Source organism: Mercenaria mercenaria, chromosome 10 (assembly GCF_021730395.1).
Source record: "Mercenaria mercenaria strain notata chromosome 10, MADL_Memer_1, whole genome shotgun sequence".
Taxonomy (NCBI): domain Eukaryota; kingdom Metazoa; phylum Mollusca; class Bivalvia; order Venerida; family Veneridae; genus Mercenaria; species Mercenaria mercenaria.
In genome coordinates, this window is record NC_069370.1 from 59,024,104 (window position 1) to 59,051,819 (window position 27,716).

The window sequence follows — 27,716 nt, forward strand, 5'->3', positions numbered from 1 at the left end:
AGAAGAGAAAAAGTGGTTTTCCCGTTCATTAGGTCCATATTTAGCAACTGAATTTTAACTCTCTCCAGTGAAATGGAACATAACGCAATAAATGCAGAAAACTTTGTGGGGACTCTGGTACACTTTCTCTCGTATTGTCCCCATTCATTGAAAGGACATATTGTTGTCTCATTTCAAAAGAGAGTACAAATCCTAGAATTTCTGGGGACAAGAGAAATCCTCAACGAACATTGTGGGATCATGAGAGAAATATCAAATATTTTCTGGGCACACGCAAATATGAGCACCATTAAGGGCCTTCTGTCATTATTTCTGTTCATACCTTCTTAGTTAAGAAAGCACACTATCCCTTGTCAGTGTTATATTTCAATTGCACTTTGGTGTTCAACATATTCTGGTATCTCCTCCAATTATTACAGTTGTTAAAAGCAACATTGTGCTGATAGCACACAGTAGTTGACTAATAGATATAATAATAATAATAATAACAGTAATAATAATTTTATTTGTGCACTTCATGTCAATACAAATTATATAGCATATTACCTAATCATGGTATTTCTCAGATATCATAGTTGTAACAAAGAAATGTCATCCTTCACATAATAATGATATTAATAATTTATCACAGGATGTTATTGTTGTTCTGATAATATAGTGACTGAAACAAAATGTGAATGATATCCGATATCACTGATAATTATAATACTTATTTCAGTATATAAAATATATAGTATATATAATTATAAATAGCAGACTGTGCACAGGATTGCCTGAAAAGCTTCGGCATTTACATGCAAAAACTTATCTCCAACGGGGTCCATACTGTCACATTTAGATCTTAAGTCACTAACTGCTTTAGCAAAACTGTGTCACATGATGTTATAAAAGTGATAATGAAATCACAAGACAAAGATCTGACGTTGTCATAATACATATCATATAGTGGTTAATATATTCTATACCTATTTTGAATACAAAGATGTTAACATGTCATGATCTTACGAGTGACATTACAATTTAGGTGTTTGTGTCATTAGCATATTATATAAGTCTTACAAAATCAAATCAATTACACTATGATACAAACATATGCAGAAACTAAGGGTTTAATAACTTTCTACACGAACTGACATGGTAACACAAATACTAAACACTTATTTCATAAAAACACCATATTTTATTCTTAAATTTTTTTTAAAAAAATGTATATATATATATATATATACAAGAGCTGTCAGTTGACAGTGCGCTCGACTATTCTCAGTGCTTGATAGTATAATATAAGCTATGAGTAAAACTTAACATTATGATAAGCATATTCTAAGTCGAAAAGGGGCCATAATTCTGTGAAAATCTTTAAAAAAATATATATATATGTATATATATATGCCGGAATGCGCCAGAACGATATTTTCACATTTGGCGTTGTTTCGTTCTGTCGTTGTGGCGGGGGCGCCAGAACAAAAGAACGCCAAGACGACGTTTTTTAGGGCGCCGTTTATAAGTGTCGTTCTTTCGTTCTGTCGCGTTGCATTCTTCGTTATATCGTTTTGGCGGGGGCGCCAGAACGAGGGAACGAAACAACGCCAAAAGAGGAAAACGTTGTTCTTTCGTTATGGCGGGGGGCGCCAGAACGACACAATGCCAAGAGGAAAACGTCGTTCTTTCGTTATGGCGGAGGCGCCACACTGGCAGAAATCAGCCACCATAGTTAATAGATGTTCCTTTAAAAGTAGCTTTGGACTTTGCTGATTTTCTGTCAGCTGGTAACATATTCCAGTCCTTGATTGCACTGTGATAAAATGAATTTGCTGTAAACCCATTGACTAGGGGCATATAAAAATTTAGAAAAGGAAATGGTTTCCATATTCAACAGGTCCTTATTACAGGTATATTAGATCCAAGTTTCATATTAAAACATTAACAATTACTTCATATAGTTTAAGTAAACATAATATTGACACATCTATATGTATTAACAGCGCTATGCATTTGGTTTAAAACAGTACGTTCTTCATATGAATATAGTATAAATGTGTACTACCACTTAAAAAGCTGGCTGCTTTTTTAACAGTCAACTGTTACTGCACGACATTTGATTATGGATATACCAGTAGCTCTATATGGAAAATTAATTTATATATTTAGTAAAGTTAAATACATTTGATCAGGATTTTATACATTAGAAGAAGATATCTAAAGATAAAATATTTCACTGACAGAATGGCCATTGGATATCTTTAAACAACTCTCTCCATTGATGAGCTGATTAAAAGAAATACAGAAATCCTGGTGTGGACTTTGGTACACTTTCTCTCATATTGTCCCCATTCATTGCAAGGACCTACTGTTGTCTCATTACATTGGAGAGAACAGTTTCTAGTATTTCTGGGGACAAGAGAAAGATCCTCAAAGAACACGACTTGTGGGGTCATAGTAAAACATACTGTCTCTCAATTGTCCTCGAACCTTCCGAGGACCCACATTATCTCAATAAAGACAGAGAATCTTGCACAGCTTCTGGGGACATAAAGAGAATATATGTTAGTGTCCGCACACCGTGTAGCACTTCTAAGTTATCTCCATAGAGAGAAACACACGCACAGCTTCTGGGGACAGAAAGAGAATATTATCTCAGTGTCCCCACACCTTGTAGCACTGCTTAGTATCTCTATAGAGAGAAAAGCCCACACGGCTTCTGTGGACAGAAAGAGAATATGCCTTCAGTGTCCTCAGATCTTGCAGAACAGCTTTGTATCTCAGTAAATAGAAGAGAAAATCTTGTTTTTCTTCTGGGGACAAGCTATATAAAGAGTGATGTCCTTATTTACAGATTCCTATCTCCTACTTTGAAAGCCTATATTTCACCTTGCATTAAAATCAACAAGATGGATCCATGTGTTTGAAGTCAATCCGACACAATCTAGGTTAGATGGTGACTTTCCAATTTGGACAGGCAACTAAATAAAACCACCGTCATCGATGTGGGTTTGAGCCTCACTTGGGGCATTGAATTCTTCATGTGAGGAAGCCATCCAGCTGACTTACAGATGGTTGGTGGTTCTACCCAGGTGCCCGCTTGTCATGAAATAATGCACGAAGGGGCACCTGGGGTCTTCCTCCACCATCAAAGCTGGAATGTCGCCATATGACTTATAATTGTGTCGATGCAACGTTAAACCCAACAAAATAAAATAAAATAAATAAAACCAACACCATTCTATTCACTCTATGCCTCAAACCTGCAGCTGTAGTCTAGTGATCTGAATATTAACCACTGGAATATGGTAACAATTCAAACTTTATCAATAAACTACAATACTTTAGTAGTGATAATGACTTTTTCCATGTACTAATAAACTTTGATAATTTGGCAGTTGAGTCCAATAAGTCCAGGGGTGTTCAAAGATAATCTGTCTTAGATCTATTGTAGGCCTAAAGCAAAATTTAATACTGGATTTACCTGTATTGGCAAATAAACAGTGTCGATTGTATTGAGATCAACCGCCACATTATCAAAATTTATTAGTATGTCTATTATTTTGTTTTTTATTTGATTTCTTCTAAATTGCTTTATTTGGTTCAATACAGGTTATGGTACTGCTAACATACACAAATTTGGCTGGTATTGTATATCAAGCTTCTTGTATGCAATGCAACTGTTAACAACGCTGGTGTTACATAGAAAAATGTGCAGCCAAACTGAGACTCTAACCCAGGCCTCAAATTATAATGCTGTACAAACTGAACTACTGGGCTCTTTGCATTTTTTCTCTTTAATTGTTCATGAAGTTCATGAAGTTTTATATGAATCTGATTGTGAAAGTCTATCTCCAATTTCAGTGTGTACCTTAAAGCAGCATGCCTCCAGATCGTTTGACAACAAAAATGTTTTTTCTTTTTTTAGATATCTTGAAATAAATGCTATATTGCTTAAGAAGGCTTTAAAATGTAAGCATGACCCATAATCATAATAGCTCAAATTAAACTTAACAACTTTTACTGAAATGCTACCAAATTTATGCCCTCACAATCTACTAGCATATAACTCTCACACAGAATTTGCCACAATGCCTTGAAATCTACTGTAATGCTAACTGATAGACAAACAAGAAATGTAAAACTTTCTCACAAGTTGTCAATGACATATAAACAGAGTTGTTTGAAAACCACACATGCCCCCAATAATTATAGGTTATTAGCTTTGTATCGGGAAATATGAACGAGTTCTTCAGCGAAAATATTGCGCAACTTTAGGAGCGCCATCTTCTTCCGCTGAAGAACAAGTGCATATTTCCCGATGCAAAGATAATAACCTTTTTATTACATACGCATCTACACATATAGATATAATGTAAATTTCAAAATTTTGTTCAATAGCCTGAATAGGATTGACAATACTGAACGAAATAGAAAAAATAGTGCAACAACACGCACTGAATTACGTCACGCACCCGGTATGAAATTCAGGCGTCAGTGTATGGAAAAATATTGACGTTTCCAGTACCAGTGTAACTTAATGGGGAATAGAAACGAGTATGTAATAATGGCCTGTCTGGGTAACTGGGTGGATTATTTTCAGCCTCAAGTTATGTTATGACCTTAGCGTTTGGCATACTGACCAAAAAGTTACAAATCCTCTATAATCACAAGATATCATTTTATAATTATAGGCAACTGTTTTAGCCTTAAAGCCAATATGACCTTGACCTTTGACCTACTAAACCTCAATCAAAAGGGCAATAATCTCATTAAGTGTAAGACCAATAGTGGTCATGTTCTGACAACAACCACCTTATATAGTAATTCAGCTGCAGACCCAGTCATTCTCCAGTAAAACATGAAATAGAAGTCAGATTTGACCTCTGAGCTCAATCTGTGACCATGACCTCAGACCTTTTGGCCCAGATCTTGAGCTCTGCACATTTTGTCTGATCACCACCAACTTAAATGCAAAGTTTAAAATCAATACCTTGAATGCTTTTAAAGATAAACTCCAGACATAAAATAGCATGTCAGATTTGACCTTCGACCTCAATTTGTGGCCTTGACCTTTGATCTACAAACCCTTTTGCACTCAGCTTATCATCTCATTGCAACCTACCTAAATGTCAAGTTTTAAGTCAGTAAATACTTTTTAAGTTATGATCCAGGCACAAATTATGGATGGATGGATGGACAGACAGACAGACAGACGGAGGCAAACAGCCATCACATAAAATGTCCAGTTTTTCCAAAACAGGGGTACAAAAACTTCCACTTTTGCAGAGGGAGTACACATTTATACTACACTTAGCTATGCACATATTTTGTGTGTACTATTTTATACCTAACAAAGTTCTCTTTATACACACAAACATGTTAATTGTATCTTTACATTGATACTATGAAATTGTTCATATTTTCAAATCTTTAAAAGTGGCATTTATAAAACTTCTTGCAGCTACTCATTGTCAATATTTTAGCCAAGTCAGCAACAGAACAATGAAAATTTTAGAAATGAACACATCTTTTAATTTTCAAAGAACATGTGACATTTATTTGATATAATTCAAAATGCAGAAAAAATAAGGATGTAGATTTCCAAAAATACAATCTTTAAAACACGGAAAAAGAAAACACAAAAAAACAAACTGGTTGACAACCTGTATAATACTGAATATATAAATGCATTTTATCTTGTCAGTTTATGTGCACCAATGTTTGTAAACAACCAAATTTGACTTTTAAATGACAAACATGAAATCTAACAACATAATTTCTAACTAACGCATGTTTCTTGTAACATATATATTTCTTTCAAATGTAATTAAAATCCACCATAAGAATATTAATTTGAAACATCATTCTGCAAGGTGGTCCCTTTTCATCCACAGACAAATAAATCAAACAAGACTGTCTCCTTATGGTGTTATGGTGTTGGCCCAGTACAATTTCTCCTTCTTTGTCCTTAATTGAAGAACAAGCACTTTTGGACATGGATTTTGAATTTAACAACAAAATCACAGCACTGACAGCTCTGCAATTCTAGAGATTAACACTGTACTAGTCAATCTTTCCAAAAAAACCCCCCAAAAACACTACTATCATCAACAATGAACTTGTTTGCCACAATCAAAGTAAAGTATTCAGTCACTGTTCAAATTTCCAAAACACATCTGTCGAGGCTGCCAGTCTGGAGTAGTTTCTAATCCTTCGGCACAGAAATGTAGTACTGTAAAACACAGACAAAAACTGTTAAAGACATCAGAAATGACACAAAATGTACAGAGTGTCAATAATTACATTTGAAATTTAGCACGTCAAAGAAGAGATGGCTTCGAATTGGGAAACTTTAATATTTCAAACAACTACTTCCTAGGATACGATTACTGGTGAATACTTCAATAACGGGCAACACCAAATCTAACCAAATTTTAAATTAAGCCAAAATTTTCACACATATTCTTGTTAATTAGGGTACTGTGAGAAATGTTAAACAAAACATTCTCACTGCAAACCAAAATCTGTACCCCAGTAACACTTTAAACATGAGACCTATTTTGCAGACAAATTGGCTCGAAAACTGGTTTTCCAAGTGAAAATAGGCATGCTAGAAACACTGTCATACCTTTTGAAAATTTCTGATGGATTTTCATGAAATGAAGTTTGATCTTGCTAGTCTTGTAGGATCTTCTATGTAACAATATACCTTATTTTTTAGTAAAATAGAACATCAAATAAGAAATTACTAAACCAAATAGGACATTTTTAGTAAAACAAGAGCCAAGAGCTATCCGAGGACAGCAACGTTCGACTATTCAACAGCCTTGTCAACTGATCGAATATAGAAGTTGAAAAGGGGCATTATTTTGTAAAAATGCAAAACTGTGTTACTGAACCTGTATAGTGCATTTTTTAGCTTATGACAGTGGATAAATGTGTGAAGTTTTAATCCATTACCATTAGTGGATACTAAGATACCAGCTTACATACAAAAACTTAACCAAAAACTGGTAAGACAAAGAAGGGGCATAATTTTGTAAAAATCCGAAGTACAGCTATGGAACCTGTGCAATGCATGTCAGATCATGACAGTGAACAAGTGTGTGAAGTTTCAATCCATTCCCCTAAGTCGGTATTGTGATACCAGCTTACATACAAAAACATATTGCTAAGTCAAGAAAAGGTGCATAATTTCTTTTAAAAGCAAAATAGAATTATGGAATCTATGCATTGTTAGTCAGTATATTTCATTGAATGACTGTGTGAAGTTTGTAAAGTTTCAATCCATTCCCTGTTATGGCTTACATACAAAACCTTAACCAAAATTGTCAGAGTTGAAAAAGGGACCTAATTTTTGTACAAAAAAGTAAACTAGAGTTAAGGATCTTGTGCAATGTATTGGGGGGATTACATGTATAGAATTCATCATGTCAAAAAAGCTGGCAAACATTTCAGCCAGGACAGAAGAAATCACCTGCTTACCTTCTTCCTTTTATGCATGCGTCCAATCCTGTATATACATGTATATATAGTTCAAATGTAAATGAAGACTAGGTGGATAAGGGCTGCTCCAAGAAACATTAACTTCAGCCACAACAACCAGATCTGAAAATTGAATGTGAACCATTAGGGAACAGGGTTGAAAATTTGGACCAACTGATCTATATTTTGAACAATGTCTATCAACAATATAGTTCTGGAAAGTGCAAAAACTTAAACATTTCATTGCACAGGGAAGAGAAATATGGACTAGGCTCCAAATTTCAGTTCAAGTGCATTCCCTGTGATTTCCTTTCAAATAAAATAGAAACATACAAAAGACACTAGGAATACAAAAGGACAGCAATCAATATGTTACTTGCATCTGCCCTTCTGGATACAGTCGATATATAAAGTGAACTTGCTCTTCACTTCAATGGACATACCATCACAGCAAGAAGCAATATGCAAGATTTGATGAATGCTTCTATCATAAACACTGTGAAGCTGAAAGAGGAGGACATTGCAGAGAAAAGGCAGCTTGTCATTCAGCATAACCAGGAACAAGGACAGCAGAACCCACATCTTCTAGACCTACCCTTTGATGGCTGCTACAATGCAACCAGAATGGTGTCCTCTTACAAACCTGTACAGGCTTCACAAGCCTATTGAGAACCACAAAAGTTACAACTACATAGATGGATTAGCGGGCCAAAATAAACTCTGTTGGACAGAGGCTTATCTGTAGAACAAGGGATTTGACATAACTTGCCCCAGTGTATCTGTAGAACAAGGGATTTGACATAACTTGCCCCAGTGGCCATGCTGACTGCACAGCAACAATGCCATACATGCAGTCTCATTTTTTTTTTTTGTTTTTTGTTTTTTTTTTGTTGGATTTAACGTCGCACCGACACATGATAGGTCATATGGAGACTTTCCAGCTTTAATGGTGGAGGAAGACCCCAGGTGCCCCTTCGTGCATTATTTCATCACGAGCGGGCACCTGGGTAGAACCACCGACCTTCCGTAAGCCAGCTGGATGGCTTCCTCACATGAAGAATTCAACGCCCCGAGTGAGGCTCGAACCCACATCGATGAGGGGCAAGTGATTTGAAGTCAGCGACCTTAACCACTCGGCCACGGAGGCCCCGCAGTCTCATTCAGACAGGAAGATGTCTTACGACACTCTGGAACAGCTCTCAAATGAAGTCAGTTTTGAATTTGACCTTTGACCTGTAAGTGTGTCCTTTAACTTTGACATAGGAACCTTGGTGGTGAGTGGGGGGGGTGCACATACTACTTAATTAAGTCCAAATCCTAAAATCAAAAGGGGTCATGTACTCTGCATGTCCAATAGTCCTTATAAGTTTCAAGCTTCTGAGTCAAGGTGTGCTCCAGTTATTGATCAGAAATGATTTTCCATGTTCTGGGCCCTGTGACCTTAATCTTTGACCAACTGACCTCAAAATCAAGCGGGGTTAAATAATACCCAGCATGTTCCAATCATCCTGTGAAATTTCAAGGTTCTGGGTCAAGTGGTTCTCAAATAATAAATCTACTTGGCATGTCCAATCATCCTATGAAGTTTCAACCTTCTGGGTAGAGTGCTTCTAAAGTTATTGATCGTAAACGGACGTTGGATCTTTGACGGAGTAACTCCAAAATCAATAGGGGTCTTCTATTTTGCATGTCTTATCATCCTGTGAAGTTTCAAGGTCCTGGGTAAAGTGGTTCCCAAGCTATTGGTTAGAAACAGTTTTGCATGTTCTTGCTCAAGTGACCTTAACCTTTGACAAACTGACCCAAAGATCAATAGGGTCATCTACTCTGCATGTCCAATCATCCCATTAAGTATCCACATTCTGGGTGAAGTTATTGATCAGTGATGGTTTTCCATGTTCAGGCTCCTGTGATCTTGGCCTTTGGCAGAGTGACCCTAAAAACAATATGGGTCATCTACTCTGCAAGTACAATCATCATTTGAAGTTTCAACATTTTGGGTCAAGTGGTTCACAAGCTATTAATCAGAAATGGCTTTCCATATTCTGGCCCCTGTGACCTTGACCTTTGACACACTAATCCCAACATCATTTGAGGTCATCTAATTGGCATGTCCAATCATACTATGAAGTTTCAAGGTTCTGGGTCAAGCATTTTTTCAAATTATTGAACAGAAGAGGTTTTACATGTTGAAGACCCTTTGATTAAGTGACCTCAAAAACAATTGGGGTCATCTACTCAGTAAGCCCTATCACTCTTGGAAGTTTGAAGGTTGTAGGTCAAATGGTTCTCCAGTTATTGAGCAGAAATGAAGTGTGACGGACGGACGGGGCAAAACAATATGTTTTCCCCAGACATAATTACTAGTCTGCTTCGATTGGGGAACATGCTGTGAGAAGTATTAAGTTATTTGGTTTACAATTTGCAGTAAATAAGAATACTCACAAGAAATTTTTACATGTCATTTTTTTTTAAATGAATGGTCAACTAAGTATTAGTGGCACTTCAAAAACTATGTACAAGACATGTGAATAGTTCAATTGAATTAAAGTAAATACACTGATCAAGTATCCTTTGTTTTGTTTACTTCTTTGTCTAGAACAAGCAGATAATATGCATAATAAGACCTGGCACTGATCACTCCTGTAAGGTTTGGTAGAAATCCTAAGTATATAAGAGAAGTGGCAAAAACACAATAATATTGGATGAATCAAGGGCAATAACTCTGCAGAATTTCACTGAACCAGAACATGTCAATGATATGTGTAATAAGGCTTGGCCTTGATAACTCCTGTAAGGTTTGGTTGAAATCTGCCCAGTAATATTAGAGAAACGGACAAATTATCTACTGATGAATCGAGTGCCATTACTCTTCTGAAAATCTTCGGACCCAAAAATGCTGACAATATGCATAATGAGACTTGGCACTGATTATTCTTGTAAGATTTTGTGGAAATCTGCCTGATTCTATAAAATAAGCGGCCAAAACAATAAAATAGAAAATTGACCTATAAAGAGCCACGACTTTCCTGAAAATCATCGATCCAGAAAATACCAATGGCATGCACAACAAGCCTTGGCAATGATCACTCATGTGAAGTTTTGGTGTAAATCCATCCAGTGTTGTTGTAAGAGTTGCATGGACAATCTTTATGACAAGACGGACAGACAGCACAATATCAATATGTCTCCTGTACTACATTAGGGAGACATAATTCCTACTCATTTCAACTTCAAAATTTTAAATTCTTAAAGTTCATAACTGTCTTTTTAAATATTTATAAATTTATGCTTTTTTGTATCCCATTCTTTGCAATATTCTGTCTAATTAATAACTGGATGAATATTGAACTGTTGGAAATACAGGCTTCCAGCAGACAGATTTGCTGTCAATATGAACTCTACTTTGAAAACACTAATTTCTTATGTTTTTACGTACATTGAAACCTTTCTTGACTTCTTCTCTTCTCTGACAATACTTATATAGCCTTTCTTTGGAAGTTTTGGTCTCTTTGCCAGCTAAAATATTCACCAGAGTTGTCTTCCCTTTGTCCTAAAATATAAGATATCTTATTATATAATAAAGATTTCCCAAAAAGGATCATGTACAAGAAGTGTTTAATGATAATTCTAATATGTCTAACAATGCTTTAATCATCACAGTGATACATTGTATTATGTTTTACACCATGTCGACATGATATTAAGCACTATGTACGCATCTAGAAACAGCGCTTTCAAATTTGATAAAAAAATTTTACTTAAAAACATGTTTAAACTGAAATGTCACATAGCATAACTGTCCTTATTCATTTATACAGACATGGAGTTGCTCATAAGCTGTACAGAATATTTCACCATCCTTTGTGCCCTAATGGAACTATTCCACAAGACATATTACCATTTTCAGGACTGAAGTGTATAACAAAGGAGCTTTGCGGCCTTCAGTTTTGTAACATTCACCAATAAACACATTTCTATCAGATTTTTCTAAATTTTACAACAAGTGTGCCATAGTCAAAAAATATGCCCGTCGAGAGCTTGTTAGAAGAAAATTTTTGTTGTCATTCTTGTATCTGACCTTAGATCTCTAAGTGTGACCTTGACTTGAGACCTAGGGACCTGGTTCATGCACATGACATTCCGTCTCATGATGGTGAACAATTGTGCCAAGTTATATTAAAAACCCTTCATGCATAGAGAAGAACTGCTCCAGACAAAGTCATTCTTGAATTTGATCTTTGACCTCTAAGTGTGACCTTGATCTTAGAACCACAGACCTGGTTCTTTTGCATGATATTCTGTCTCATGATCGTCAACAATTGTGTCAAGTTACATCAAATTCCCTCCATGCATGAAGAAGAAATGCTCCAGATAGTCATTCTTGTATCTGACCTTTGACCACTAAGTGTAACCTTGACCTTAGACCTAGGGACCTAGTTCTTGTGCATGTCACTCCATCTCATAATGGTGAACTTTGTGTCAAGTAACATCAAAATCCCCCAAAGAAGAAGAAATGCTCCAGACAAAGTTTGTGAACACCGCCTGCAAAGGGCGTTCCAATAATATTAACAATAAACAAGAGCTGTCACTAATGGTGACAAATGCCCCCGCAGCACCTTGACCTTTGACCTGGTGACCCCAAAGTCAGTAGGGGTGGTGTACTAAATAAGCATGTGAAGTTTGAAGGTCCTGGGTGAAGTGGTTTGCATGTAAAGTGCCTTCATGCAAAAAGTTAACATTAGCCCCTGTGACCTTGACCTTTGACCTGGTGACCCCAGTCAGCAGAGTTGGTGTACTCATAAAATACTATCAGCATGTAAAGTTTGAAGGTCCTGGGTGAAGTGGTTCGCAAGTGTAAAGTACCTTCATGCAAAAAGTTAATGTTGGCCCCTGTGACCTTGACCTTTGACCTGGTGACCTCAAAGTCAGTAGGAGTGGTGTACTCAATAAGTACTATCAGCACGTAAAGTTTGAAGGTCCTGGGTGCAGTGGTTCGCGAGTAAAGTGCCTTCATGCAAAAAGTTAACTTGGCCCCTGTGACCTTGACCTTTGACCTGGTGATCCCAAAGTCAGTAGGGGTGGTGTACTCAATAAGTACTATCAGCACGTGAAGTTTGAAGGTCGTGGGTGCAGTGGTTCGCGAGTAAAGTGCCTTCATGCAAAAAGTTAACTTGGCCCCTGTGACCTTGACATTTGACCTGGTGACCTTAAAGTCAGTAGGGGTGGTGTACTCAATAAGTACTATCAGCACGTGAAGTTTGAAGGTCCCGGGTGCAGTGGTTCGCGAGTAAAGTGCCTTCATGCAAAAAGTTAACGTTGGCCCCTGTGACCTTGACCTTTAACCTGGAGACCCCAAAGTCAGTAGGGGTGGTGTACTCAACAGTACTACCAGAATGTAAAGTTTGAAGGTCCTGGGAGCAGTGGTTCGCAAGTAAAAGGCCTTTATGCAAAAAGTTAACATTGGCCCCTGTAACCTTAACAGGTGACCCAAAAGTCAGTAGGGGTGGTGTACTCAATAAGTACTATCAGCATGTGAAGTTTGAAGGTCCTCGGTGCAGTGGTTCGCGAGTAAAGTGCCTTCATGTAAAAAGTTAACGTTGTGATGAACGAACGAACGAACTAACTAACGAACTAACGGACGGACAATTGAAAACTAATATGCCTCCCTTCGGGGGCATAATAAAAACATATTACAATCGAAATAATTTATAGCAAAACCGTGTTTGAACACTATTTATACACTCAGGTAGTCATATGTTGTACAAAATAATTGCACTTGGACAGCATCCCGACATATAACCGCCCACTGTGTATAGATAGTGTTAAAACACAGTTTTGTTATAAATTATTTCTTAACTATAGAATTACACAGTACATTATGACTGATGTGGTGCATAGGTTGGAACAATAATGTTAATATACCTGGCAAGAGTTAACCCTTATCATGCTTAACATGACTGACTCTACCTTTGCGACCAGAGTAGATCATGATCAGTCTGCACATCCGTGCTGTCTGATAATGATCTGCACTGTTCGTCACTCAGTCAGTGTTATTTTGATGTGCACCCCTTTTATCTATAATGGTATTGTCCAAATTGAAAGATGGACAAGTTCAATATAGACAAGGCAGTCTGAAAGACAGCTAAATCCCCCGCCACTGCTATGGATAGTGAAAGGGTAAACCTTTGATTTTAGCTGTAACCTTGACCTTGAACTGACATGGCTGACTCATGAATTCTGCACAACGTCTTGATGAGGTGATCATTTGACCCAAGTTTCATGAAAATCCTTCAAGGGGTTTAGGAGATACAGAGCTGAAACCTTTGACCTTCAGTTGTGACCTTGACCTTGAGTTGACATGGCTGACTCATGAGTTCTTGATGAGGTGATCAGTTGACCCAAGTTTGATGAAAATCCTTCAAGGGGTTTAGGAGATACAGAGTGGACACAAAATGGAAGGCTCAAACCTTCGACCCTTAGTTGTGACCTTGACCTTGAGCTGGCATGGTTGACTCATAATTTCTGCACATCGTTTTGATGAGGTAATCATTTTACCCAAGCTTTATAAAATTCCTTTAAGGGGTTTAGGAGATATAGAGCGGACACGAAATGGAAGGCTCAAACCTTTGACCCTAAGTTGTGACCTTGACCTTGAGCTGGAATGACTGACTCATGGGTTCTGCACATCGTCTAGATGAGGTGATCATTTGACCCAAGTTTGATAAAATTCCTTCAAGGGGTTTAGGAGATATAGAGCGGACACAAAATGGAAGGCTCAAACCTTTGACCCTAAGTTGTGACCTTGACCTTGAGCCGACAAGGCTGACCCATGGGTTCTGCACATCGTCTTGATGAGGTAATCATTTGACCCAAGTTTCATGAAAATCCTTCAAGGAGTTTAGAAGATATAGAGCGGACACAAAATGGAAGGCTCAAAACCTTTGACCCTAAGTTGTGACCTTGACCTTGAGCCGGCATGGCTGACTCATGGGTTCTGCACATCGTCTTGATGAGGTGATCATTTGACCCAAGTTTTATAAAATTCCTTCAAGGGGTTTATGAGATATAGAGCGGACACAAAATGGCAGGCTCAAACCTTTGACCTTGAGTTGTGACCTTGACCTTGAACTGACAAGGCTGACTCATGGGTTCTGCACATCGTCTTTATGAGGTGATCATTTGACCCAAGTTTCATGAAAATCCTTCAAGGGGTTTAGGAGATATGGACCGGACACGATTTTGTTACGGACGGAAGGACGCAGACCATTCCTATAATCCCTCCGCCACGGCGGGGGATTAAAAATCAGGGTAAGGGTACTGCACAATGCTCTTCCAACATGCAAACAAGGTTATCTATATTTGTAGGGATAGTAACTAAAATTTTAAATTCAGAAAAACAATAAAAAAACAAAAGCTCCGCCAAGCGGGGCAATATATGCCCCAAGGGTTCTATCAGATGATGGGAGAAAAATTTAAAGAACTTGACTGTTGAAGCCTGAAGGACAGGTACAACAAAGGGAAGAAATTAATAAAAAAACAAGAGGGTCATGATGACCCTGGATCACTCACCTGAGTAATATGAGCTACATGTTTCAAATCTCAAACCGATATTTTTAGAAAAAAATTTGAAGATTTTCCGATGTACAATCAAGTAACCCCTGGGGCGTGGCCAATTTTACCCCTGGAGTCATGATTTGAATAAAGTTTGTAGAAGTCTACTAGGCAATGTAACGTTTCAAATATCTAAGATCTAGGCCTTCTGGTTTATTTTTAGCAAATTTATGAAGATTTCCCTATGTACTACAATCAAGTAACCCCTGGGCCTGGGTCAAGATTTGAACAAATTTTGTAGAGGTCCACTAGGCAATGCTATATGTCAAATATCTAAGCTCTAGGCCTTCCGGTTTATTTTTAGAAAATTTTGAAGATTTTTCTATGTACAATCAAGTAACCCCATGGGGCGGGGTCAATTTGACCACAGGGTCATGATTTGAAAATGTCCTTAGAAGTCTACTAGGCAATGCTACATGTCAAATATCTTAGATCTAGGCCTTGTGGTTTATTTCTAGAAAAATTTTGAAGATTTTCCTATGTAAAATCAAGTGACCCCTGGGGCGGGGTCAATTTTGACCCCGGGGGTCATGATTTGAACAAATTTTGTAGAGGTCCACTAGGCAATGCTACATGTCAAATATCTAAGCTCTAGGCCTTCTGGTTTATTTTTAGACAATTTTTGAAGATTTTCCTATGTAAAATCAAGTGACCCCTGGGGCCGGGGGTCATGATTTGAACAAATTTTGTAGAGGTCCACTAGGCAATGCTACATGTCACATATCTAAGCTCTACGCCTTCTGGTTTATTTTTAGAAAATTTTGAAGATTTTTCTATGTACAATCAAGTGACCCCATGGGGCGGGGTCAATTTGACGCCGGGGGTCATGATTTGAATAAATTTTGTAGATGTCCACTAGGCAATGCTACATGTGAAATATCTAAGCTCTAGGCCTTCTGGTTTATTTTTAGAAAAAAAATTGAAGATTTTCCAATGTAAAATCAAGTGACCCCTGGGGCTGGGCCAATTTTACCCCGGGGGTCATGATTTGAACAAAGTTTGTAGAAGTCTACTAGGCAATGTTACATATCAAATATCTAAGATCTAGGCCTTCTGGTTTATTTGGCAAATTTATGAAGATTTCCCTATGTACAATCAAGTAACCCCTGGGGCGGGGTCAATTTGACCCTGGGGGGTCAAAATCAGAAAAGTTTTGTATAGGTACACTAGGCAATGCTACATGTCAAATATCTAAGCTCTAGGGCTTCTGGTTTTTGAGAAGAAGATTTTCCTATGTAAAATCAAGTGACCACTGGGGCGTGGTCAAATCATGATTTGAACAAACTTGGTAGAGGACCACTAGGCAATGCTTCACACCAAATATCTAAGCTCTAGGGCTTCTGGTGTTTGAGAAGAAAATTTTTAAAGTTTTTCCTTTCGGTTGCCATGGCAGCCATAGTTCTATATGGAATTCAATTCTTTGAAAAAATTTTGTAGAGCTTCACCCAAGGAACATTCCTGTGAAGTTTGGATGAAATTGGCCTAGCGGTTTATGAGGAGATGTTGTTTAAAGTAAAAGTTTACGGACACCGGACAACGGACGATGTACGACGGACAACGGACGCCGGACAGTGACTGATCAGAATAGCTCACCCTGAGTTTTTGGCTCTGGTGAGCTAAAAATTCTAAGTCCACAAAAAAATCCTTACAAGGTACAGATATGTCAGAATACATCTAAAAATTGGAGGTACCATCCATGTTGTGTAAGTGGTTTCGGCTTTTCCCTATGGCCAATAATAAAACACTTACAAAATAAGCTATATACAGTAACATAAAAGGAAAGTAATTAAAAAATTTTTTTTATTGTAACTGAACAACAAGAGGGCCATAATGGCCCTATATCGCTCACCTGTTATCATTGCACTTGAGGACAAGAAGGTCCTCAGAAAAAATATCTAAGTCCAAAGGACAGGAACAACAAAGGGAAGAAATTTAACCAAAAAGAAAAAAAAATCTTACAAGGTAGATATGTTAAAATACACCTAAAAATTGGAGGTACCATCCATGTTGTACCACAGAAAACTGGTCTCGTTATGTAAAAGGGAAGTAATTAAAAAAAATAAATATTGTAAGTGGACAAAAGAAGGACCTGCCAAATAAATCTGTTGACATAAATGAATCAGTATCTTCATTAGTTATGGAGATATAACAATTTTAATTTGAAATAAAGGGAGGTAATTTGACATAAAATCAGTCCATAGTTATCTACCCTGATTGTCTCAGTCCAACTAATAACAATAATGAAATTTCAAATAAGTCCTATAAGTACTTACTGATATAAATCCATTTTGATTACATTCAGGGGAGGTATTTAGATATAAAATAACTTCGGAACCTATGATTGGATCTGATTTGTCATGGAATCCAAGATTTCTTGTTGTTGAAGGTATTTTGGAAGTTTGTATCAAATAAAACCATAAATGAAGTCTCTATATGGCTGCAAAAGCCAAAATAGCCAAGTTTGGACCTTCAAGGGGCCATAACTCTGGAACCCATGATGGAATCTGGCCAGTTGAAGAAAGGAAGCAAGATCTTGTGGTGATACAAGTTGTGTGCAAGTTTGGTTAAAATCAAATCATAAATGAAGCTGCTATTGTGCAGACAAGGTCAAAATAGCTAATTTTGGCCCTTTCAGGGGCCATAACTCTGGAACCCATTAAGGGATCTGGCCGGTTCAAGAAAGGAACCGAGATCTTATGGTGACACAAGTTTTGTGCAAGTTTGATTAAATTCAAATCATAAACGAAGCTGCTATTGTGCAGACAAGGTCAAAATAGCTAATTCTGGCCCTTTCAGGGGCCATAACTCTGGAACCCATTAAGGGATCTGGCCGGTTCAAGAAAGGAACCGAGATCTTATGGTGACACAAGTTTTGTGCAAGTTTGATTAAATTCAAATCATAAACGAAGCTGCTATTGTGCAGACAAGGTCAAAATAGCTAATTCTGGCCCTTTCAGGGGCCATCACTCTGGAACCCATGATGGAATCTCGCCAGTTGAAGAAAAGAACCGAGATCTTATTGTGATACAAGTTGTGTGCAAGTTTGGTTAAAATAAAATCATAAATGAAGCTGCTATTGTGCAGACAAGGTCAAAATAGCTAATTTTGGCCCTTTCAGGGGCCATAACTCTGGAACCCATAATGGAATCTGGCCAGTTCAAGAAAGGAACTAAGATCTTATGGTGATACAAGTTGTGTGCCAGTTTGGTAAAAATCAAATCATAAATAAAGCTGCTATTGTGCAGACAAGGTCAAAATAGCTAATTTTGGCCCTTTCAGGGGCCATAACTCTGGAACCCATAATGGGATCTGGCCAGTTCAAGAAAGGAACCGTGATCTTATGGTGATACAAGTTTTGTGCAAGTTTGGTTAAAATAAAATCATAAATGAAACCACTATCGTGCAGACAAGAAATTGTTGACGCACAAAAATAGCAAATTCTGTCCCTTTAAGGGGCAATAACTCTAGAACCCATGATGGGATCTGGCCAGTTTTTGAAAGGAACTGAGATATCATGCAAATACAAGTTTTGTACAAGTTTAATCAAATTGCTTGGAAAATGTTGTCTCTATCTTGTTCACAAGAAATTGTGGACGGACGGACAGACGACGGACGAAGGGCGATCACAAAAGCTCACCCTGTCACTATGTGACAGGTGAGCTAAAAATGGGATCTGCCAAATAAAAACAAGAACACCACAATGCAGAGCAATATACGTACGAAACAAAGTAATATGACCTTTGACCCCTAAGAGTGACCTTGACCTTGAAGCATGCCATCCAAAACATGCGCGGTGCATGTCGTCTAGATGTGGTGTACATTTATGCCAAGTTTGTTTGAAATCCTTCAAGCAGTTCAAGAGTTACAGAGCGGACACGAAACAAACTCATATAACCTTTGACTCCCAAGTGTGACCTTGACCTTGAAGAAAGCCATCTGAAACATGCGCTCTGCATGTCGTCTCCATGTGGTGAACATTTGTGTTAAGTTTCTTTGAAATCCTTTATGGGGTTCAAGAGTTAGAGCGGACACAAAATTGCTAACAGACGGATGAACAGACGGACGCTTGGGGTATAACATGATACATTCCTTCAGGCATATAAAAACAAAGATTGAGTGCTTATATAAAACATAATACTAAAGTCTTAATTAATCTGATCATTTTTGATAATACTGTTCAAGCTTTTCTGAAACTTTTTTGAAAAATGTTCATGTATCCCCACTTGCAGATAGTCCTACCTATCAAGTCACTGATATTTATTTAATCCCCAATTATAACAGGATTATTGCTGAAAGAACTTCTCCGACTGTAAAATAGCTGTAAAATACATGTATATTGTAAGACATCGGATAATGTTTTCAGTCTAATAAAATAAATTCTGATCCGCTATTTATATATATATAAACAAGAAACAAGAGGGTCATGTTGACCCTAAATTGCTCACCTGAGTAATATGAGCCACATGTTTCAAATGACAAACTGATGCTAAAATATTAGAAGGTAGGTCAGTACGTCACATTCATGGTCACTGAAAGACAGTTTTAAGACTGGTGTGCAAAACAGTACATATCATCCAAATTTCACGGCTGTATCTTAAAAAAACACACAAGAAAGTAGGTCAGTAGGTCAAGGTCACAGACAAGTGAGTAGGTCAAGGTCACAGACAAGTGATCCCTAATCGCTTGGGTAATCAGGTAATTATAACTAAACACCTGATAATTTTTTAAGTATTTTTTCTTATATAACTCATAATTATAACAAAATGACCCCCAGGGCCGGGCCTCTTTTCACCCCAGGGGCATAATTTGAAAAAACTTGTTACAGATCCACCAGGCAATGTTACACACCAAATATCAAATGCCTAGGCCTTGAACTTTCAGACAAGAAGATCTTTAATTTTTTTCCTATATAAGTCTATGTTAAACTTGGTACCCCCAGGGCAGGGCCTCTTTTCACCCTAGGGACATAATTTGAACAATTCTGGTAGAGAAACACTAGGAAAGGCAACAGTTTCAGGCAAGAAGATTTTAAAAGTTTTTTTTCCTATATACAGTGGGGGAAACTTCCCGATTGGGAAATCGGGACTTCCCCTTTTTTTGTTACTATATTAAGACATTTTTTCCTGTTCGGGAAACAAAATTGCTGTTTTTTAATAGGGTCAAAAAAATTGATCAGTGCATAAGGATATTCAAGTTACAGAAATAATGATAATATCAATGTACACAAGAAATGTTGTTCTAAAATTCTACCGTTCAGAATTTTTTTAAACGGTCTTGTTATTTTTTATTTGTCATCCGAAATAAGCACATTTGCTCAATCGTTGCTCAAAGCCTACATTACCCGAATTAGAAATGCAATTTCCCGATTTGGAAATGTAGCAGTTTACTCTTTTACTCTTGATTTCCCATTCAGGTAATGTCTGAACAAAAATGAGTAATAGTAACTATTTTTATTGAAATTCTGGAGACAAAACATTTACACAAAACTCAAGGCATGTATTCTCCTTATAATACTGTTGCATATCTTAATTCTTTTGTCTGTACAAACAACTCTCAATTAATATGTAAATTGCTTCATTAGACTGATTATTTATGCTCTCTTGAGTCAGTCTTTCAGTGGATGGTACATACACCGGACATCTGCCATATTACCTGTTGATATTACATTGTCAAAGAAAACTTGGTGATTAACTGTTGCAAAGTTGGTAATTAAAAGTTATGAGATATGAGACCAGAATCAAATTAATCTCGTGTAACTGGCTCGTGCTATCCGTTCCCTTTTGATTGTTACAGATAACCTTTCTTCCTTAAAAACTGTCTCCATATAAAACAAATTAATTTTCAAACTAATTAGTTTTTGTATCCATACAGGTTTGATAATGATTGTTAGGTTGCATACTTAACACTTCATGTATATACAGCTGATTTGGATTTTTTCACCTTTTACATCAATGTATGTATCTCTCTGCAGTCTCAAGGGACGTTATTGTTCTTAATGGCCTCCCTGGCATATGGTAATGATCCAAAATGAAATATTTTCAGCATCTGCCAAGATTTGTTATTATCACGACAGAGTCTGGCACAATTTAAAGCTTTTCCTGACTTATACATAATCGAAACAGCAAGACTTTTTAAACAGGGTTCAAAGTTTAGTTAAAAAATCATGTTCATTTCAAAGTGACCTTAAGGTAAAACAACCCAACCAGATTCAAAGATATATTTTGTGTCATCCCTTTAAGTTGTGCTGTTTAGTTTAAAAACCACGGATGGAGTCGCTACATTTTGTCATGTATAAGCTTATTTGCACATATGTTAAACTGTCACAAAATACCGAGAAATACCCATTGCCGATTCTATTTTGTTTCTTGTGACATAGAATATCTTTCAACACCAGCTTCTAAACCATTTCTACGATTAAGTACAAGTCTAACTGAATTGTATGAGTTGGGGTTCAAAGGTAAAGCATATAAAACGTGTTATTTTTTGTTTGCAAATTTTTGTCAATTTGATAAAGTCTGTAAAACGATTGATCGATGCAATCACAAACACCAGTGACATGACTGTGTACCTGCGTTTGCTCTTCATAAACGATTTTTTACAAAATTGTACAAACTTTTATATAACTCCCTATAATTAATGTCATATATACTGCTTATAATACAAGTAACATGTCTCCATTGAAGCATTCAACTTCTTGTCAGATTTTCCCATTATTTAATCATTATCAAAAGCTACTATACAGTCAACATTTAGGAAATGTAATGTAATGTAATGAGACAGTTGTTGGATAACCGACAGAAGGACCTTATTTTGCATTCAGATTAATGACAAATGTACTCTGTGCAGCTTCATACTGAATTAGGTTCCAAATAAAAGACAAAGGTGCTACTAAGTAAGAGTTAAATAAACTGTAAATATGTTCAATTGCAATGCACTTGTTTAGTAAACAAGGCTTAGTGCTAATTTCTGAAGTAATGTCTTCTAAAAAGGCAATAATAGTTTAACTCCGCTTCCATTTATATACTTTCAAGTTGAGCTGCCTTAACAAATACACATCTTTGTACACGGAAGATAGTATTTTAGAGTCATCTAATACAGATTTTGCTTCTGATTTTCCAACGGGGAGGGCAAGATTTTCTTTTTCCAGAGCAGATAGAGATCTAGATAGAACAAGGCAGTCTGGAAGACAGCTAAATCCCTCGCCACTGCTATGGATAGTGAAAGGGTAAACCTTAGATTTTAGCTGCGACCTTGACCTTGAACTGACATGGCTGACTCATGAATTCTGCACAACGTCTTGATGAGGTGATCATTTGACCCAAGTTTCATGAAAATCCTTTAAGGGGTTTAGGAGATACAGAGCTGAGACCTTTGACCTTCTGTTGTGACCTTGACCTTGAGTTGACATGGCTGACTCATGAGTTCTTGATGAGGTGATCAGTTGACCCAAGTTTGATGAAAATCCTTCAAGGGGTTTAGGAGATCTACAGAGTGGACACCAAATGGAAGGCTCAAACCTTCGACCCTTAGTTGTGACCTTGACCTTGAGCTGGCATGGTTGACTCATAATTTCTGCGCATCGTTCTGATGAGGTAATCATTTGACCCAAGTTTTATAAAATTCCTTCAAGGGGTTTAGGAGATATAGAGCGGACACGAAATGGAAGGCTCAAACCTTTGACCTTCAGTTGTGACCTTGACCTTGAGCCGACATGGCTGACTCATAAGTTCTGCATATCGCCTTGATGAGGTGATCGTTTGACCCAAGTTTGATGAAAATCCTTCAAGGGATTTAGGAGATATAGAGCGGACACAAAATGGAAGGCTCAAACCTTTGACCCTAAGTTGTGACCTTGACCTTGAGCCAGCATGACTGACTCATGGGTTCTGCACATCGTCTTGATGAGGTAATCATTTGACCCAAGTTTTATAAAATTCCTTCAAGGGGTTTAAGAGATATAGAGCGGACACAAAATGGAAGGCTCAAACCTTTGACCTCGAGTTGTGACCTTGACCTTGAGCCAGCATGGCTGACTCATGGGTTCTGCACATCGTCTTGATGAGGTGATCATTTGACCCAAGTTTTATAAAATTCCTTCAAGGGGTTTAGGAGATATAGAGCGGACACAAAATGGCAGGCTCAAACCTTTGACCTTGAGTTGTGACCTTGACCTTGAACCGACAAGGCTGACTCATGGGTTCTGCACATCGTCTTGATGAGGTGATCATTTGACCCAAGTTTCAAGAAAATCCTTCGAGGGGTTGAGGAGATATGGACCGGACACAATTTTGTTACGGACGGAAGGAGGGACAGACGGAAGGACGGACGCAGATCATTCCTATAATCCCTCTGCCACGGCGGGGGATTAAAAAAGGTTTAATATTTTTAGTCATCATCAACTGGAACAAAATACCTTAAATATTTTACCCAATACATGTACTAAAACAAACCCATGTAAATGCTATTTTCATCAGAGCATATGTTTTATTCTATATTTCTGTGGTCTCATTAAGTCCTTTTATTTGCTTATAAGACCACCTGTTTCAATCCAATATGTACACAATACCACACACCATAAAGTTTTATGTACATCTGCCATACCATTCTGCAAAATTCACAACAATTAAATATTCTAGATGGAAACAATTGTTTCATATTTATGTCATTTGATTTGATCAAACCTGAATGATTTTTCATCGCAGATATCAACACCTAGTACTCATGAATTATAATTACTTTTTTAAAAAAATCTTGGATGAAGAAAACAGATTTAAAATAGAATTCAGTCAATAAAAAGTTTTGAGGCAATACAAACAGACCCTAGTAAATTATGGTTTGTTTTTCTCAAGAAGATAATACATGTATATAGCAAAAACAGTCATACAATTGTACGATCTACTTTTTCTATACCCCCACAAATTTATGCAGAGTGCTTATAATGTTGCTGCTGACTGTATGTATGTCTGTCCGTCAGACCGTACGTCCCGAAATCTTGTGTGTCGAACTCCTCTCACACTATAAGCCTAATTTGTTATTTTGCTTCATACTTTCATAGATGAACAAGCTAGATGTGATATCCATAAAGGAAGAATTGTTTTTCTGCAGCTATTTTTACTGCAGTTATAGCCCTTTGATGTTTTTTATTTGCAATATTGAATGTAGAGAAAAGTCTTGTGTGTCCAACCTCTTCCATGCTATTAGCATGATTTGCATCAAATGTTCACAGATGAACAAATTTGATGTGCAGATGTCCGTAAAGGAAGGCTTGTTTTCTGTGAATGTTTTACTGCAGTTATGGCCCTTTGATAGTTTTTGCTATACAGACAGTATGTTGGGCATCTGTGTCCTGTGGACACAATTTTAGTCCTATGTAAGTTTGTACCTCCATAACCATTGGTTGGAATGAACTGAAACTTCACACACTTGCTCACTGTACAGGTTTTGTAACTCTTGCTTTTTTACAAAATTATGTCTATTTTTCAACTTTAATAGGATTTTTTTGCTTAAGTTTTTAGCCCAGAGTGCTCTAGTTTAAAACAGGTTAATAATCAATGCACAAACAGACTGAAAGGTCAATGGCTTTTGCATGCTATGTTTCATTTTTCATACAAAATGAATGACTGGTCTAAGTTCTCAAAATGCAAATAATGATTTCACTTCTTTCATTAGAAAAACATACTCGGTGTGATGGCAAAAGACCGGTACTAATCGCTTTAAGATAAAATTTACATTTCTACATCATTTGAAAAGGACACTCGATTATAAGATCACCCAATTATTTAAAGAACAGCAGTTCGGACCTGAGAAAATTATGGTAAATTGTATATAAGCTGCAATTATAGCAACTTAATCACAGCATTTGGAATGTATGTACAGTAATTCTGTTATGACAGTGATCTTTATACCAGTAGTTACATTGCTATTAATTATATTTGCCCACCATACCAAGCCTCTGTTTGTGTTTCTAAGCTGCTGTTGTTGAGTATTGTTTATCTTTGCAAATTCTATACAATGGCATTAATGACTTTGTTTATTTCACTTCTGTTTCTCCGTATTCCAATACTTCCGGCATTGCTAATATTTCAGAGACAATAAATGAAATGGGTGAAATGGGTTCCACATTTTTTCAGCAAAATCATATCCAGCACTTTTGGAAGCCATTTACCTTTCCCAACCGGGAAATTGCATTTCTAATTCGGGAAATGCATATTTTGCACTAAATCTAAGTAAAGTGCTAACTTTCGAGGACAATATAAAGATAACAAGAACATTAAAACAAATTCTGAATGGTAGAATTTTAGAACTACATTTCTTTTGTACAGTGGTACCATCAATATTTCTGTAACTTGAAAATCCTTGTGCACTGATCAGTTTTTCTGACCCTATTAAAAAACTGTGATTCTGTTTCCCGAACTGGAAAAAATGTCTTAATATAGTAACAAAAAAGGGGAAGTCCCGATTTCCTGATCGGGAAGTTTCCCCCACTGGAAATGGCAAATGTGTATTTTTTGTCATGATGCCTCTTATCTCATTTCCACTTTTTAAAATGTTGCAGCTGCAAGGAAAGGCAAAGACTGGTTTTTGATACAACTAGAATGTGTCTGTAGGACTATTTGTTCATTGTTTTCAGCACAGAATTTTGTATCAGAAATGTGATTTTGACAAATTTTTTTTTATAGGATTTCTCTTTAAGTTGTCACAAAAGCTCACGTTGTGCCTATGCCTCAGGTAAGCTTAAAAGCAGTTACGATAGTTTTGCCACTGAACCCTCGAAATATTGATTTAAATTGATGAAAACATCTGAATATATTCATTAGTGCCAGATAATACTTATGGACGATAGTATTGCACAAGTACTGTTCTGTATATTTTAAAAGGGCTTGGCAATAACCCTGAGCTGTACTTACCTCCAAAAAGGTCTCTTCATTCTGGCCTCACAAGCCTTCTGTGGCCTTGAGGCACATCTCTAACGTTCTCATTTCATCTTCAAGCATCTGAAATTAAATCAAGACATTAGATATATTGTTTGGTTCAACATAACAATTAATAAACTCTTTCAGTTTATAACTTCAGGCAAAAAAGTCATTGAATAGATACTCTGTGTGCAATAGACCGAAGTTAAGGTATTAGGCCCATAATAGAGTATCTCCTCTTTGAAGAGTATTCAATTTCTACCATAAACCTACTCTGACTGCGATTTTCAGGGGTGCATAGGTTCAAGCCCCACTGGGACCAAAATTTTTTTCCTTATTTTTCTTTTTTTTTTCCTGGTAAGTTTTTACTTCTTTCAAGACTTGTTATTGATTTATTGTACAAAAATGGAAAATATTCATTTGATAAGCAATTTCTTGCTGTTCAAAGTGAATTTACCTCTGAAATAGAAGGGGTAGAGTTAGACATCTTTAAAAATACTGAGTTATGTGCGGTAAAAGTTCTCTATTTTGCCTTCATTCTTTAGATTACATATTGTGGAAGAAATTCAGGTAAGATTTACTTCTGCCCAGCAGTTATTTTTGGATGAAGTGAGCAAAATTGAAAACAGACCCGTAGGATTCGACCTCAGTTTTTTAATGTTGGAGATAGAATTCTGTAAAATTAAATCTGATTACTTGAGGCACCCTAGAAAAAATGATACTGACACTTATGTTTTTTAGTTTTATAATTGTTTACCAATAGTTTGATGATTCTTTCATAAAAAATAATTGTATAATGAAATCTCTGCAAACATTTTGGATACAGGCCGCCAACTTGAAATATGTCTCTACTTGAGCTTGAGGAAATACCATAAATTACACAAAATTTATAAACAAGAGGGCCAAGATGGCCCTAGGTCGCTCACCTGCGAAACACACTATAACAGTGTAAACATGTTTAACCTACTGATTTCATGAAAACAAATATTTAGGTCAATTTTCATTAAGATTGGACTAAAAATGTGGTCTCTTGAGTTTAAACAAGTATTTTCTTAGATATGACCTAGTTTTTGACCCCAGATGACCCATTTTCGAACTCGGCCTAGATTTCATCAAAGCAATCATTCTGACCAAGATTCATGAAGATCAATTGAAAAATACAGCCTCTATCGCATACACAAGTTTTTTCCTTGATTTGACCTAGTGACCTAGTTTTTGACCCCAGATGACCCATTTTCGAACTCGGCCTAGAATTCATTAAAGTTATCATTTTGACTTAATTTCAGGAAGATCTATTGAAAAATACAGCCTCTATGGCATATACAAGCTTTTCCTTTAATTTGACCTAGTGACCTACTTTTTGACCCCAGATGACCCATATTCGAACTTGACCTAGATTTCATCAAGGCAATCATCCTGACCAAAATTTATGAAGATTAATTGAAAAATACAGCATCTATCGCATACACAAGGTTTTTCCTTGATTTGACCTAGTGACCTAGTTTCTGATCCCAGTTGACCCTTTTTCGAACTCGGCCTAGATTTCATCAAGGTAATCATTCTGACTAACATTCATGAAGATCAGTTGAAAAATACAGCCTCTATTGCATACACAAGGTTTTTCTTTGATTTGACCTAGTGACCTAGTTTTTGACCCCAGATGATCCCTTTTCGAACTCGGCCTAGATTTCATCAAAATAATCATTCTGACCAATATTC

General features: G+C 36.9%; 1 long non-coding RNA gene across 1 annotated transcript; it reads right to left on the bottom strand.

The window, feature by feature from the left end:
• Nucleotides 1-505: 505 nt before the first annotated feature.
• On the bottom strand, nt 506-27,695 carry LOC123561428 (uncharacterized). Its single transcript, XR_008372808.1, has 4 exons — nt 25,992-27,695; nt 10,910-11,023; nt 7,471-7,593; nt 506-6,217 (listed from the first exon to the last, which is right to left on the bottom strand). It is a non-coding gene; the product is annotated as an uncharacterized LOC123561428 (long non-coding RNA).
• Nucleotides 27,696-27,716: the final 21 nt, after the last annotated feature.